Genomic DNA, 17,954 nt, shown 5'->3' with positions numbered 1-17,954 from the left:
ACACATCTGTGCAAACTGAAAATGTGTCAATCAAGCTCCAGTGAAGGAGAGAGAGAAAGAACACTTTGTACATATTACATCCCTACTTGGCTTATAAACAGGACTATAGCCCCATTTGTTTTCATTATACTTCTAGAGTTTATAATTGCAGCAAAATACTTCAGTAATTTGTCTTTCCCATGGAAAACTCTTTTGATACTAGGCAGAATAGCATATCTAAAATTTCTGTGACCATTAAGAAAATATGAGGGGCAGCTAGGTGGTGCAGTGGATAGAGCACCGGCACTGAAGTCAGGAGGACCTGAGTTCAAATCCAGCCTCAGACCAAACACTTGACATGTACTAGCTGTGTGACCTTGGGCAAGTCACTTAACCCCAATTGCCTCACAAAAAAAAATATATATGACCTTTATTTCATTGGTGTAGTGGAGAGGTATCAAAAACCTTGCCCACTGGCCCAGACAACCACACTACTAACTGCCTCTAATCTAGACTAAATGTAATTGGGAAGTATTAAAAAATATGATAGAACATAGATAATGTTCTATGTAATAGGTATGGCCTTACTTCAATTATATTCAGTTTAATGAACATTATTAAGTGTCTACTATGTGCCAGGCACTGTTCTAAACTGGAGATACAAATAAGAAAAAGAAAGATGAGCCCTGCTTTCAAGAAGCTTACAATTTATTGGGGGAACACAACACACAAAAGGAGGCTGAAAAGGGTGGGTAGGGGTCATGATGCCCCTTGAAGTGTAAATCAAGCAGAGCCACTTATGAAAAACAGACAGCTACTAACAATGCAGAAGGAACAGCGGATAGAGCACTTGGCCTAGAGTCAGGAAGACCTAAGTTCACATCTGAACTCAGATATTTACTAATTGTGTGACCTTGGGTAAGACACTTAAAGCTGTTTGCCTCAGTTTCCTCATCTATAAAATGAGCTGGAGAAGGAAATGGTAAATCACTCCAGTACCTTTGTCAATAAAACTCCAAATGGGGTCATGAAGAGTTGGACAGGACTGAAATGACTGAATAACAACAAAAACAATGTAGATGCATTATGTACTTTTTGATCTTTAGAAACTTGCTTGGGCCACTGAGAGGTTATGACTTGCCCAAGGTCACAGGCACTGTGTGTCAGAGGTCTTCCTGCCTCTTAGGCTAACTTGTTATCAACTGTGCAACACTGCCTCTTTCCTGTTAATGTTACTTTCCCTTTTTTCTCCAGTGTAGTCCAATCACAACTCAGCTACTGTATCCCACTTATCTGGCTCTGTAGGAGCATTGTTTATCTTTCAACATTGTATTAACTTCATTTGTCTTTTTGCCTACTCAATCCTGTGGTAGAAACTAAAAAAATTAGCAAGTCTGGTTCAGCTACGGTAAGAACTTGGCTGTGGTGCCCCTTAATGTACCTGTGATCTGGCTTATCCCCTGAAGCTACTTGAATAAAGAATGATTTGTCTTATGTCTAATTTGTCTTAGTGTCTAAACTAGAAAGGGATTATAGTTAATGAATTCTTTAACATTGGTATAAAAAAATTTACTGGCAAATAAGATTGTCACAACTCACAATGAAGACAATACATTAATAACTTTTTATAAAAAGTCAAATCTAAAAAGGTTAATAATTTTTTTTAATACTTACTATCTTTCAAAGGGCTCTAGTCAGAGAAGTGCTTTGAAAACTCAGATCAATCAAAGAGAAGATGGCCTTACACACTATTATAAATCTTAGGAGTTCAGGCATGAGGAATCAAGGGATATGTCGATGACCCAGGCAAGAAATTTGTTTTGTCTTTCTTTATGTCTTTAGCCCTTAGTACAGTCGCTGGCACATAGTAAGTGCTTAATAAGTTCTCATTGATTGACTTGCTTCTTCCTATGTGTATAGCTCTTGGGATTCCCATACATCGTTCTAAATCTTTGTCTCTGTCTCTGTCTCTCTCTCTTTCTCCCACTAAGGAGTCCTATCTCCCTCACGTATACTATATGCAGGGTCACAGGGCTGTCCTTCAGGGGATTGCCCAAGTCTGGGACTGTCTTTTGCCTCTTTTTGTATTTCCATTTCTTAGCACAGAGAAGGTGCTTAATAAATGTTTATTTATTGATTAATATTGATTCCCTAGGGGCAACTAGGTGGCACAGTGAATAGAACACTGGGTTTGGAATCAGTAAGACTCACTTTCATGAGTTCAAATTCAGTCTCAGACCATTACTGGCTGTGTGACCTTGGGCAAGTCACAACCCCTGTCTGCCTCACTTTCTTTAAATGTATGTATAATGACAATAGCACCTACATCAAAGGGTGAAGATCAAATGGGATAATATTTTTAAAGTACTTAGCACAGTTTCTGGCATATAGTAGGTGCCTAATAATTGCTTGTTTTCTTCCACATCCCCCAGGTTTATGGGGGGCAATATTTTGCATCTACTTTTCTTACTATGCCATCTTTGTACTACCTTTGCTTTGAGCAGATTATTTCTCCTGGCTGACTATTAGAGATAATTGAAGTAGTGAGGGCTCATGAGCGATGGATTTAGGAGTGTGCATCCACAAAATACCCTTTGAATCTTGAGTAGAAGCTTCCACACTGGGTCCAAACCCACAAATGTGATTGTAAATTGAGGGGAGGTAGATCCTGGGAGGGAGATGTATGAAGAGATAGAGATGCTCTATTTCCTTTGTATTTAAGACAGTAGTGCCAGAGAGATGAAGAGACTTGCCCATGATCACACAGTGAAAGAAAAAAGGTGAGTCTTAAACCCATGTCTTCTGATTCCAAACTTACAAATCTTTCTACTATACTAATTTAAGTGTCTTAGACTATTTTATGCTCCTTTAAAACTGAACTTTTACATATCACATGCTTAATAACCATGTCCTGAATGTAAAATGAATTAAATCAGATGTGATTCATTTTTTATAAAAACAGAAATCATCATCATCATCATCATCATCATCATCATCACCACTATTATCATTATTATTGACTTGATTTGATCAGTAGAGGGAACTCCCAGTGAGGAATATATCAGCACAAGTCTTTGGAATTAGAAGTTCATCTTAATGGACTCATTAGTTATTCAAGTTCTTTCTGTTTCCACATTCCACCTTTTCCTTCCTTGGGAAGGACTCAGTTCATCCAGATTACACTAATCAGCCACAATATAAAGAAAATGGTGGCTTCCTACTTCTTTTTAGTCTTTTCTACCACATGTAAAGAAGACTGTAACTTTGATTATCTATGTATGTATGCATGTTTGTATCTACCTACCTACCTCACTTTTGTTTCTACATCACTTTCATATAATTTCTGAATATATCCCTGCTCCCCTAAACAGAGATCTTTCTTTAGTTAAAAAAAGAAAAAAAAAACTAGGAAATCCAAATAACATATCGACTAATTCTGACAGTATATGAAATATTTTCCAACCATAGAGAATCTCTTCAAAGAAGGAGGAAGGTACATTTTCTCATCTTCTTTCAGGAACAATCTTGTCATTATAATTACATCACTCTCCCTACCTCCCCCCCCAAAAATCTTCTTTCTAATTACATTATTGTAGTCATTACTATGTTGTTTTCCTGATTCTATTTTCTTTATTCTGCATCCATTGACATAAATCTTCCCATGCTTCTCTGAATTCTTCATTTGTGTTGTTTCACATATGTAGAAGTATCCTATTACATTCACGAGCCACAATTTCTTCAGCTATTCCACCTTTGTTGGACACCTAATTATTCTTAGTTTACAGCTACCAAAAAGTACTGCTATGAAAACTTTTTTGAAAAGTCATAACCCTTGATTCCGTTCCCACTTATCTCTAACCCACTCACTGTAGTAGAATTGCCCTGGAAATCTCTTCTCTCTCACTAATTATCAATCTCTAACTACTCTTTCTTTCTCTCCTTCCTATGAACGTGCCTAGGTCTTCTTTACCCTAAACAAAGAAACAAACAATGAAACAAAAAGTTAATGTCTTAATGTCTCCTCAAACTATTGTCCCTCCTCCCTTTCACAGTCAAATTCCAAGGAAAAATGTTGTCCACACTCATTGCCTTGATCTTTCTCTTTTTTTTGTTGCTTCAGACAAACTGAAATCTGGGAAAGACCTTAGCTTAAAAAAAGCAAGGCTTCTCACTGCATCTGGGGTCATTTCCAGTCATCCTGATCTATATCTTGCCACTGGACTCAGATGACCTTGGAGGAGAAAGTAAGGTTGATGACTGCACAGCTCTGCCTCACTTAAATACAATTCAGTTGCAAGTCAAGACATTACCCTTCTGATGTCATTGAGCCTCTTTGAGAATGAAGGACAAACAACAACAATAAACTTCCTTCTTAGCCCCTCCTATCTAACTTTTGATCTCATCACTCATTTGAAACAGCTCTCTTCACAATTAACAATGATCTCTTAATTGACAAGCCCAGTGGTTTATTCTGAACTCTCATTGATTTTTGACTTCTTTGCATTATTTGTCACTCTTGATTTCTTTCTCCTTCTGGACATTTTTCCTCTTTGGGTTTTTATGACATTTTTTCTCTCTCGTTCCTCCCTCTACTACTCTGAATGCTCTTTTCTCAGTCTCCTTTGCTGGGTCATTACCTATATCTCACATCCTAAATATGACTGTAGCTAAAAAGTTCTTAGTTCTCCATATTTGTATGCATTCTTCCTTAAAAGAAACTCATCAGTTCACATGGTTTCAATTGCCATATCTACAGGGATAACTCCCAGAGTTTTCTATCCAGATTTAGACTTTTGACTGACCTGCAGTCCTGCTTCACCAATTATTCATTGGCTGAACTATTCAAAATTAACTAGTTCTCCCATGGGAATCTCCAACTCAACATGTCCAAAATAGAACTCATTATCATTCAACTAAAACTTAACTTTTCCCGCAATTTCCATATTTCTGTTAAGGGCACCACTATTCTTTAATTAATTCAGATTCATAACTACTTTGTGATTTTTCAACTCCTTCACCATGCATATCTATTCAACTGTCAAATCTTGTCAATTCTACACATATAATATCTCTCATATCCATCTCATTCGTTCTACTGAAAGAGTCAATAGCTTCCAAGATGGAATTAAGATTTCCTCTTTTCTTTGCCACTGTTTCAATTCCATCTTTTGCCATCTTACCCAATTTCTTGTAGGCCCTCTTATTCCTAAGAGGCAAAAGGACTTAATTTCCCTTCACTATTTACCATTGACTTGATTAAGGTACATCAAACATTTCTTTCTTCTTCTTCCTTTCTCTCATTTAAGTACTTTCCCAATTTGTAGTGTAATTCTGATCCCTCCCTGCTTTGAAATGATTCATTTCTATGTGGAGTTTGAGATTACATGTACATATATGTTATACATAAGATATACATGGTGTTTCAGGCTGGTTCTTCCCCCATCAATTTATCCATTTAATTACATTTTCAATCATGACTCCTTGTATACTTGAAGAACTTTCTTAATAGTCTTTCTGTTGCCTTATTATTGTTGTTTTTTTAACTCCATTGGCGTTTCTCTCTTTCTTCTTTTTTTCACTCTTTTTCTCTTGATAATTTATTTTATTACTTGTACCTTCCTAGGCTGAGACATTTGTTTGCCTTTTTTTAAAAAATTTCATTGGAGAATATGCAAAGCAACCAAAATATTTCCTTTTTATAGGAATGTTTCATTTGTTTCTCTTTATAGAAGTTTACCTTTTTTTTCTATGGATGATTAGGTTCACACTTCCCGATTTTATCACCTCAGTTACACCTTGAGCTCCATTATCCATTTCCTTCTATGGTTTCTGGTGTATTCAGAATTGTTGTTGTGGTTCAGTTGTGTCCAATTCTTTGTGACCCCATTTGAGTTTGTTTTTTTTTTTGACAAAGATACTACAGCGGTTTGACATTTCCTTCTCCCACTCATTTTACAGATGAAGAAACTGAGGCAAGCAGGATTCAGTGACTTTGTCCAGTGTCACAGAGCTAGTAATTGTCTGAGACCAAATTTAAGCTCAAAGAGATGAACCTTATTGACTCAAGGTCTGGTGCTCTATGCAGGGGCCCACCTAGTTGCCCAGAACAGTCTTGTCCTATTTGAATTCTCTTTCTTGATGTGTGAAGGTCCTTCTCATTCTTGAAGAATTTGCTTTTTTCATTATAATTATTAAATTTAATCACTATGTGTCTTGAAGTTTGTAGCAAAATCCCTCTTTCTTTCCTGTAAGATGTTCTGTGGATTCTTTTAATTGGTATTTTGTCTTTGTTCAGAAGTTCTGGTAAGTTTTATTTCTTACATTATGGTGTTCAGGGGTTTTGATTTGTCATGTTCCTCTGGGATATATACATACTTATGTTGTTTTTTACATATCATATCTTCAAAATAATTATATTTTGTTTGCATAGAGATCATGTTTACTCTTAATGTTATTGGTTTTCATTTCTCTTCTTACAAATTATTCTTCACTTTTGTGTATTTGCATTCTTAGTCCCTTTCTCCCTCTTCCCTCCCTCTCTCTCACTGAAGATTCAACATTTTCTATTCTTCCAATTATTTTTTACTGTACCAGCCACAAATTCTGATTTCATGTTTCTTATTTCTCTCTTGAACTATTCAGGGTCATGCTGTGATAATTTCATGTTGCCCATTTTATATAGTTCACCTCTAAATTTCTAAATTTCCTTTTTTGTTCTTATTTTAGTTTTTTTAATTGAATTTATAGCTCAATAAAATCTCTTTTTCTTTTGTTAATGTTTTTGAAGAAGTATTTTCCTTTGAGATCTACTTTAGATATGTGCTTGGAATACAGTAAGTGCTTTGATTGCTTTTTGTCAGATATTTGAAAATGTTGTCTAATGGTTATTCTTTTTCACATATCTATTAGTGTGTCTATGATTTCTTCTTTGTTTTACTTTACTTTGTTTATCATTCTTAAAATCTTCATTTGAAGGTCTCTTCCTTTTGCTCATGGTACTGATTACTATTTTATTACATTGTTATTTTTTTAAGTATATATTTAGTGCTTCTGCTTTAAAAATTATTTATAATTTCTTTATTCCCACACATGGTAAATTTTTGTACACATACCATATGATGCTGAAAAATGTATATTTCATAATGTTTCTATTTAAAAGGCTATCAAAATTTTAAATCTAAACATATTTTACTTTTTTGTTGTTATCTATTTGTTGGATTTAGCCAGGTATCAGAAAGTATTATTATGGTCATGTATGCTTATTATGTTACTCTCTATGTCATTGTTCAGTTCAGTTTTCTTTTCCTTTATGAATTTAGAAGCTATGCCATTTGCAGTTTGTGTGTTTATAATATAATGATTGTTTTGATTTCTGTGATATTTTTATTGTGATTGAATATATATGCACATATAGCCAAGATTCTAATTCTTTTGTAGCTGCATCACTGAATTTCTCTCCAGTCTCTGATTTTTATACTATGTCTTTATTTTTTAGATTTCTTTTAGAAATCAAATGGTGCTTTCTTATCCATTTTGCCAATCTATTGCCTTATTGGATTGTTTAATCCATTTAACTGTCAATTAAACACTAAGTATAGGCATGTACATTGCAAGGGTAGAAGGCTTTTCCTCTCCTGCAATTTAACTCCAATGAATGCAACATCTGCTTGGCTTGGTGTTTTACTAACCCCAAAATGATCCTTAGCTTTCTGGAAATACTTAGCAAATAACAGTAAAGCAAATACACAAATTAGTAGCAATGGGACAGTACCAGAAATTCATTTGTACACTGAAGGCAGCTAAATCACACTTAATGATGCAATTGGTATAATTGAATAGCATGATTTTATATTTAAATTTATTATAGGAATGTAGCAGACTCAGTTTATTAGAAGAAAGTTCCCATGGGAGAGTAGGAAATCAAATATAAAACAGAAATAAAAACAAAATGTAAAAAAACAAAAAATGAAATGGAATTTATAAAAATAGGATGTAGAATTTCAGTGAGAAAATGTGTTTCCAAAAGAAAATGAAATTTTGTTTCAAAATTATAAAATTCAACAAGCAACAACTTGTCCTAAATGTAGCAAGAAGATTAAGATAAATTCAGTTCCAAACTTAGAACATCAATGGAAAATTGAAATAGTATACAAGAATTAAATATGCAAAGAAAAAAATGGGCATATTCTCATTGCTTGAAGCAGTAATAATGAAAATCAGCAATAAAGAATTAAATTAGTATTCAAACTCTCAAAGCATAGAAAAACATTAAATTTTTTAAATTTGAAAAAACAAAAATATCTCTGTGTGAGTTCTTATCACTGTTATCACTATTTATCACTGTTATACTATGGTTGCAAAACTAGACTGAGGAAGAGATGGCTAGTTTTTCCCCTCTTTCTGCCCAAAACTTTATGTAGAACGAGTCCCTACTTCCTAACTACTCTCCTTTCTCTTCTTTGAGATTGGTTTTGCCTCCATTCCCTCGGATCTACTAACCTAGAGTAACTATTTTCCTTTCCAACTAGCGGTGGAAAGACAAGTGAAAATAAATATATCAGCTTACTTAAAAACCTTTTCCCCAACAAAAATTCTGATTCATTTACTTGGAAATAATCTAGTTCCACATTTTTTTCCTCCCTATTCTAGGAAGTAATAAACTTATGAATCAGTAATTCTCTTTTGTTCAGCTTGAGGCCCCAGAAAAGATTTTCCTTGGTGAAGATTTATACTGCAGTTTAGGAATCTATTTCTCATTTGTTCTAGGTGTTTCCCTCCATAACTCACTTCCTATTTCTCTATAGTATTTGAGGAGTGAAATACATAGATCATCAATGAAATGGTCACCTACATTTATGTCAGAGAAACTAGCTTTAAAACAATAATGTAACAAAAAGCAAACAAATTCTTAAGAAAAAGAGATTGAGGAATAGGCTCATCTTTGCCTTCAGAGACTTGTTGTTGTTGCTATTGCTCAGTTCTATATGACTCTTTGTGACCTTGAATGGGATTTTCTTGGCAGAGATACTGGAATGGTTTGCCATTTCCTTTTCCAGTGGATTTAGGCAAACAGAGGTTAAGTTTCTTGCCCAGGGTCACAGAGCGAGGGAATATCTGAGTCTGGACTAGAATTTAGAGCTTCCTGACTCCAGGCGCCGTATTCTATTTCACTGAGTCACATAGGAGCCTCCTTAAAGAGAGCAGAGAGGCAGTCAAAAGGATAGAGTAATTAAGTAATGTTTTATTCTCAACAACTTGGATATTTCAGACAGATCTACTTCTACACCTTGTGGCTTCTATATAACCTGGTTATACAGTCTTTGTCTTAGTGTCTTGGTATTCACTTCTCTAGGCTTCTGGGTTGGCATCTCTCCTAACCCTGGCTGGATACTTCAATACTAGTTCTGCCTGTGTGTTATTGTGTTTACTCTTTCTCAGTTTCTTCTCAGCACTGATTTCTGTTGCATTAGTGACCACACAGCCAGTCTATAGCTGGTACTTTACATCATTTCTACCTGTCCAATGTGTGCTATGCCCAGGTTCATGTTTCAGGTGTACCTATGCCAAGCTATGTTTTCTATCCTTCCTATCCTCCAGAATAGGAATGCTAGTTTTTTGGGCACCGTATAGGCTCTGACCATAACAGGTCATTTCCCCAGGGGCTTGAAAAGAAGTGTGGTGGGAGTTTCTATCTTCCATTAGACATTGCCTGTTACACATATACTACTATTTGTTCTGCCGTTCCCCAACTGTTATACACCAATTTTATTTCCAGTTCTTTGTTATATAAAACAATGCTGCTACAAATATTCTTGAACATATGGGCCTCTGTCCTTGAAGTCCTTGGGGTATGTGCCTAAGAGTAGTATTGCTGTATAAAACAACATTTAATGAGTTTTAGAACAAATATCCAAACTGTTTTGTATAATAGTTGAATCAATTCACAAATTCACATCTACAACAACAACACAATAGTTCCCCTCCCTTCATAACCCTTTCAGCTATTGCCATTTTCCTTCTTTATCATCTTTTCCAATGTCATGGATATGATAGAAGCTCAAAATTATTTTAATTTTTATTCTTCTTAACAGTTAATTGGAACATTTAAAAAAGACTATCTGTTGATAACTTCCATATTTTCCTTTGATTTCAAATCTTCACATCTTTTAACCACTTATCTATTAGAAAATGGCTCTTATTCTCACATACTTGCATTAATTCTATATATATTCTTTATCAGAGAGGTTTGCAATTAATTTTTTTCAAATTAAATGTTTCTCTTCTCTAACTGCCATTTTTGCTTATATAGCTTTTCAATTTTATGCAATCAAAATTACTTATTTTAAAATTTTGTGATCATTTCTATCTTTTTTTTTGCATGTAAGAAGTATCCCCCTATAGAGTTGTGGCATCTACTTCCTTTGTTATCATTTTCAAAAAAAATGACAGTTTATCATCCTCTAGCTTACACTCTTTCTGAGAGTTTGAACACACAATTAAATTATTATTAATTTTGTTTTGCCTATGGACTAAGTAGACTCTAGCAACAACTATTAAGACTAGAAAGTTGCATCACTGGAGACTAGCCTAGATTTTTACATAAAACATCAATGAAAAATTTCCCTGTCACCTAAAATATAAAAAGCCTAACACTGGTATGCAGTGTTGCTCAGGCTTTACTTACCTTTCTGACTGGGGACATCTCTATGTCAAATATGGAGGAAAGGAGAGTTGCACTCATCTGAAACAATATTGTATCCTTGCCAACTATTCTTGACATCCTATTGATAAATAAGTTTTGTTATTGTTGTTAAATGATAGTTGGTCTGGAAGAATTACATTTGTTTCTAGCTGTAAGCTTGAATCACAACTTTGACTTGAGTCAGGCTAGACCCAGAATAAGTTTCTTAGGGAGCTTCTAGCTTGGAGTGCTAAGTGAGCCTTTGAGTCACTTGCATGAAGGTCATAACTGAATCCAGAAGAAGAAATATAGTTTTCTGGAGAGGGATAGAAGAGATGAGTGTAAAGGATAGATCCTTAGGAACTACCCATGCCAGAATACAGGAGATGAAAGAAGAATCCATGAAGAAGAGTGAGGAGAAATCAGATATCTTGGAAGCCAAGGAAAAGGAAAAAATGTATACAAGAGTACTGTGGTTAATAGTGTTAAATATTAGAGAGAGGTTATAGGATAAGAAAAGACAAAAGGGCATTGAATATTCCAATTAAGAGATCATTGATGTCCTTAGAGAGACCCATTCCAACATAATGATGGAGATAGACACTAGATTGTTGGGAAATGAGGGACAAATAGATGTGATGTTAGAGAGTAGAAGCAATGAAAGTACAGTATTCTGTTTAGGGGTTTAGTTAAATTTGAGAAACACTCAGAATGCTTTACCTTTAGAGAAGGCAAGCAAAAATTATATTGTGATAGATTGAAGGAGGAGTAAGGTCAAATTAAAATACATTATATTTTGAATTCTATTATTTAGACTATTCCCCAGTTTATTCACAGGTTTGGTAATAGTAAAGGAGATCAGAAGTAATGACATGTGAACAGATCTTTTCTTATGGCCAGTGGTTCTTTATATTGTTAGGCTATACTGGGACTCCAATTATTAATCTACTTATACTGCCTTTTGTATGTCTGGACCCATTAAATATTCATTTCTTTATACATTCAACAAAGACATATTAAGTATCTACTATGTTTACTTCACAGCCCCTGGCACAGGGATTCTTAACCTGGTGTCTGTGAACTTGTACATCTATTTGAATATTCTTTCTCTATCTCTGTATCTGTTTTTGTCTCTCTCTTAATCTCCATATATCTAGATATCTATATTTAGATAGATAGATAGATAGATGGAAGGATACAGCTCTATTTCAATATCACTGGTTATTTCTGTAATCTTATGTATTTTGTTATGAGCATTTAAAACCATTATTCTTTTTTTTTTGACTAGGCAATGAGGTTAAGTGACTTGCCCAAGGTCACACAGCTAGTAAGTGTTATGTGTCTGAGGCTGGATTTGAACTCAGGTCCTCCTGTCTTCAAGGCCAGTGCTCTATCCACTGCACCACCTAGCTGCCCCTTAAAACCATTGTTCTAAGAAGAAATCTATAAGCCTTATCAGACTATCAAAAAGGTTCCTGATACAAACAAGTTTAACAACCCCCTCTTAAGGATTGCACTGTTCACCTCCTGGTATGAGAAAGGGGTTAGAAAAGGTGCCTTAAAATTGTCTGTTTCATCTAACTCTGGCCTACAGTTAAAATGAAAATAGGAACAAAATTTTTTTGCAAAGATAATTCCATTTAACATTGAAAAATGGAATGGACAACAAGAAATCCAGTAGACCTGAAAGATGACCAGCTCTTATCGTGAAACTCAGCAGGTATCGCATCCAAATATCAGCCCTGAGTGAAACAAAGATGGCAAATGAAGGACAGCTTACTGAAGTAGGGGCAAGATGCATGTTTTTCCGGAGTTTCTGCAGTGTTGGGGAACATGTGAAGGTGGTGTAGGTTTCACAATCAAATCTAATTTAGTCAACAAGCTTGTATTCCTCCCTAAAGGAGTAAATGATAGGCTCATGACAATGTGATTGCCATTTGCAGGAAAGTGCTATGCTACCATCATCAGTATGTATGCTCCCACCGTGATGAAACCTGATGGGGTCAAAGAAAAGTTTTATGAAGACCTGAAGAGCTTCATCATCAATATACCAAAAAAGGACAAGCTTATAATTCTGAATGCCTTTAACCCCAGAGTTGGAAATGGCAACAGCAATGTCACTTAATATTGAAGACATTTGCATTCAACAAAAGTGGCTCCCCCAAGACATGACAATTATCAAAGGAATCAATGTCAATAGATTACAGCCCATGTGTGAACAATTTGTTGCTGAGTTGGAGGGAAAGTTGAGCTAGCACACTGTTGGCAACAGTGGAGCAGAAAAGGAGAGGGTATCTTTCAGAGATTTGATGTACAGCACTACATCTGGGACAGAACACTCCCAAACTACTCTCAAACTGCAAGATTGGTTTGATTAAAAAGATGGGGAAATTCAGAAGCTACCAAAAGAAAAATGAGAACTCTACAGAATCTACCAGCAGGAAAGTTTGTCTATTTCTAAAATAGGCGGCATTTAACTCCAACAAAAGTTAAGTACAGACAAAGATTAGAGAGATGCATATTTCCTGACTCTGTAAAAGGAGTGATGCAATTCAGTTTTGTGCTGATAGTGACAATCCAAAGAATCTTTATGATGTTCTGGTGCATCTCAACTACTCAGTGCTGATGGAGCCACACTGATCAGTGATAAGGACATGATCCTGAAGAAATGGACTGAACATTTTTATAGTGTTCTCAACAGATCATCATCAATCAATGCTTAAGCCATTGACCATATCCCTCAGATTAAAGTCAATCCCTCTTCAGCTGCACATCTTCTGAAGCTGTTCTTCAACTGAAGAAAAAGTTTTGAATGCCATTAGGATCCTCTAGTATGGCAAACACCTGGTTCTGATTCTATTCCAGCAAAGATCCACAAGGCATGAAATCCATTGCTCATATGAAAGCTGATGGAAATCTTTTGGGTTATGTGGCAAGAGGTTATCCCCTAGGAGATCAAGGATGCCTCTATTGTCTCCCTATATAAAGGAAAGGGAAATAGGGAATAGGTTGTCTTGTGACAATCATGGGGAAGATGGGAAAATTTCTCTCTTAGTTGCTGCTGGCAAGATTCTTGCCAGAGTCCTAATTAATAAGCTAACCCTTCACCTGGAAGATGTTAGTCTACCTGAAAGCCAGTGTGGCTTCAGAAAGGGCTGAGGAACTGTTGATATGTTGTTTCCTTTGAAGCAATTCCAGGAGAAATTCTAGGAGCAGTTCAGAGGTCTGTACACAACTTTCATCAATCTAACCAATGCTTTTAATACTATCAGTCATGAGGGCCCAGAAAAGAATATCAGTATTGTATGCCAGTTTCAAGATAGCATGCTTTCATGGGTCCTGGATAATGGATGATGCTTTTGTGCTTTCCCAGTCACCAATGGAGTGAAGCAGGTCTGTGTGCTTGTTCTCATGCTTTTTAGCATGATATTTTCAGTGATGTTGTCAGATGCCTTTAATGAGTACAAAAATGGCATTGAGGTGAGGTACTGCACTGATGGCAAATCATTGAATTAAAAAAGACTACAAACCAAGACTACAGTGGAGGGAGAGATGGTATGTGAATTTTCATTTGCAGATGATTGTGCATTCAATGTAGCCTCTGAGGCTGAGATACAGCAAAATATGGATCAATTCTCTGCCGCTCGTGCTAATTTTGACTTTACAATTAACACCAAGAAAACAGAGGTTCTGCACCAATCAGCACTACATCATCCATATATGGAATGATCAGTTAAAGTAAATGGAGAAATTTTGAATGTTATGGATAAGTTCACTTGGCAGTATACTTTCTAGGGATGTACATATAGGCAATGAGGTTGAGATATGCATTTCCAGAGCTATCTAAGTGTTTGAAAAGCTCTGAAGGCAAATGTGGGATAGAAGAGGTATTAGACTGCCTACCAAACCCATTGTGCTGACCTCATTATTGGAAGCTTCTGAAATCTAGACAATCTACTAGTGCAATGACAGAAAATTGAATTAGTTCCATTTGAAATATGTTAGAAAGATCCTGAAGATCATCTGGCAAGATAAGGTACTAGACACTGAGGTTCTTTCTCAAGCTGAACTGTCAAGCATCCAAACTCTATTACAGAGCTCAACTCTGATGGGTTGGCCACATGGTTTGAATGCCAAACATATGTTTGTCTAAAGGACTATGTAACAGAGAACTCATACAAGGCAGGTACTTACATGATGGTCAGAAGAAGAGACACAAGGAGACTCTCAGGGTCTGTTATGAAGAACTTTGGTATAGATTGTGAGACATAGGAAACATTGGCATAGGACAGACTAGTGTGCCATACCTGCATCTAAGAAGATGTTGTGCTCTATGAGCAAAGCAGAATTTCAATAGCTCAAAAGAAATGTGAGATGTACAAATTTAGAGACATCTCCACTACAAATGTTCATATGGACTTTTTTGCCCAACTTGTGTTATAGCTTTCCAAGCTTGTATTGGTGTAATAAGCCACAGCTGGTCATACTGTACATTGACCCTGACATCATAATGTAATTTTGCTCCTTTTTAAGCATGAAGGACAAACAACAACAATAATAATAACAAGGTTAACAACCCATTCCTTGACTCTCTTCTCAGCAAATTCCAGTTCCACAAAGACTATAAAACACAGCAAATAGCAAGCTGATAGCAAACTGAAATCATCAAAGTTATACAGATCAGAGTGAGAGAGTGAATGAACTCTCTCACTTGGAGTAAAATATTTTAGCTCAGCCATAATAGAGTCCCAGATTTCACCCAAGGGGAAATTTTCCAAAGCTTCTAGCATAATAAGATGGGGTTAGGGATATGATTGAAGTGCCAGCTTCACTACATGTTGACTTCTTCCAGAGTCTTTCTCTCCCTTCAGGGACCATTTGCTAAATAGAATATGGAAATGCACATCTCCTCTTGAAATTGGAAGCTAAAAGAACAGAATCACCCCTCTCCTGAACTCTCATAAACTATACCCCTATTTATTTCCTATTCAGTTGCTCTTCCGAACTTCACAATTTCTAGAAATTCATCCTTCTGCAAAATGATATCATCTCTGAAATTCACTGCTCTTCAGTACCCTCTGCTACTGGGGTCCCTCCCTCCTTCTGAGTGGAGAGTACAGAGGCTAAACATCAGGAATCTCCTTCAAAATCCTCCATCATTTAAAAAGCACCCCAGGCGTTCACCTCATAATTTCCCACTCCAGCTGCAGGACTTCATCATACCTCTGAACTCTGAACATGCCTCTTCCCCTTCTCCCTTTCTTCTTTTTTGAAAGGTTCCTAAGTTTATTGGAAAGAAGGCAAAAGTAAATATTAAACAGCTCCTCTTGGTGTTTCAAAGTTCATCCCAACTGTGGACTGGGTAACTTGAAGGTTGGACAAACTGCCAAAGTTCAGGAGTTTCAACGTTTCTTTGGTACCAGGGTCTACTTAATGATTTCATGATCCAAAGAAGAGACCTCATGGACATAGTTATCCCTGCTTTCTCTTTCCTCTTCCTGCAGTTTGGTGGAGATACCTCTCACAGGGTTTCTCTGGATCTGCTTCATCAGATGAGTAACATATCCCACAATTTTGTTGAGGAAATTTAATCTCCTTGCACACATGCTTGTTGGTGTGGAAGTCATTTCCAGGCAGCTACAGTACTTTTTGATAATGACTCACACCTCCTTTTTCCCAGACTTTGTCTGAACATGATCCATGTTGGCTCTGGAGGGGGAAGGGAACAGAGGTTGCCAAGAAAAGGTCTATCCTTTCTGCTTCCTTTTATGTGTTCTCTTTATTCATTAGAATGTGAGCTCCTTGATGTCAGGGACTGTCTTTTGCCTTTTTTTTTGTACCCTCATTGCTTAACAAATTGTCTGGAACATAGTAGAAGCTTAATAAATGTTCATTGACTATTGACTGACTCATGCAAGACCAATGAGGAAAGGCTTGTGCAAACAGACTTGAACTCTGGGTTCTGTATTAGACTGTCCTGGTCTTTTGTAGGTAAAGATGACTCCATTCATCCACTCAATTCAAATCCAACAAGTAATTTTAAAATGAATAGTATACAGCAAACATCATTCAGTAGTTGTGGACTCTAGTGATGGTTATAAATTTGCACTAATCCATTATATCTGTCTCTAGTGGCACTCAACTGCAAGATGATTGATAAGGATTAAGGGAGAAACCTCAATTATATAAAAATTTCCATTAAATAAAACAAAACTAACTGGATCCCTCAAACAAACTCATGATTTTGCCTTTTTTAATCCTGTGCTGTAAGTTACTGAACAGATTAGTAGAACTAGAAACTGGGGACTATAGAGATTGGAAAGTATAGACAAAGAAAGAGAATGAAAATGGTAGACCCAGGAGAAAGGAAAAACTTGGTGGAATAATAAATGAGATAATATAGGTAAATCACCTTTTATGAAATGACATACGTATTTCTTTCACTATAATTAAGCTAAAAACTGATTAGTAGAATTGTGAAAGAAAAACTGAATCCAGGAAAAAGAAATTTTCATGAAATGGGAGTGCTTTAAATCTCATAGGATCTTTTAGAAGCCATGTAGATGGTAGGTTATAGAGGTACTCTGTATGTATTTGAGTATTTATTTATTTACATGTTACTACAATTAGTATATAAGTTCCTTGAGGGCAGAGACTGCATGTGTGTGTATTTACTTTTGCCTGACACCTAGCAAATGCTTAATAAATGCTTTTCCATTGATGGACTGATTGAATTTCCATGTTGTTAATAATATGGTGCCATAGATTCTTAAGACTATTCATGAAATCAGATTAGCTATTCGGGAAGTAGGAATGCAGATTCATGACAAGAACAGTGTTGATGTCTAAAAGATTAGAGGGTAGTTTAATGTTTTGTCAAATAATGAAGTGTGAAGTTGAAACAACAGAATATTTTTCCTTATGTTATTGAGTCATGTGTTAGAACAGCTGCTTTCAGTCCTGCCAAGAAAGGATGATAATTATTTCTCTTTTTCTGTGAACACCTGTCAATCTGCTAACAAGTATTGGTTGCTTTTTAGGATATGAACTTGGATATAAACAGTAAAGATTGGAGGAGGGTAGCATATCTACATATATTCAAGGGCCAATAAACAATGTACACTTATTTCAGGCCTATCTGAGGGCTATCATCTTAATCTGTGTCTTGTGGCTAATGTCACCCTACCAACCTTAGCCCTGAATATTATTAGAGCGTAAGCTAGAAATGGGGGGAGTAGGAATCCTTAAAGAGACAGCATACTTTTATAGAATATCTCCCTCCTCCTAATAAATT

General features: G+C 35.9%; 1 pseudogene; it reads right to left on the bottom strand.

Moving 5' to 3' along the window:
- Nucleotides 1-15,973: 15,973 nt before the first annotated feature.
- Nucleotides 15,974-16,362, bottom strand: LOC114051932 (annotated as a pseudogene).
- Nucleotides 16,363-17,954: the final 1,592 nt, after the last annotated feature.

The sequence above is a fragment of the Vombatus ursinus genome, unplaced genomic scaffold (assembly GCF_900497805.2).
Source record: "Vombatus ursinus unplaced genomic scaffold, bare-nosed wombat genome assembly UNPS02014807.1, whole genome shotgun sequence".
NCBI lineage: Eukaryota > Metazoa > Chordata > Mammalia > Diprotodontia > Vombatidae > Vombatus > Vombatus ursinus.
This window is presented reverse-complemented; position numbering and strand designations above follow the sequence as displayed.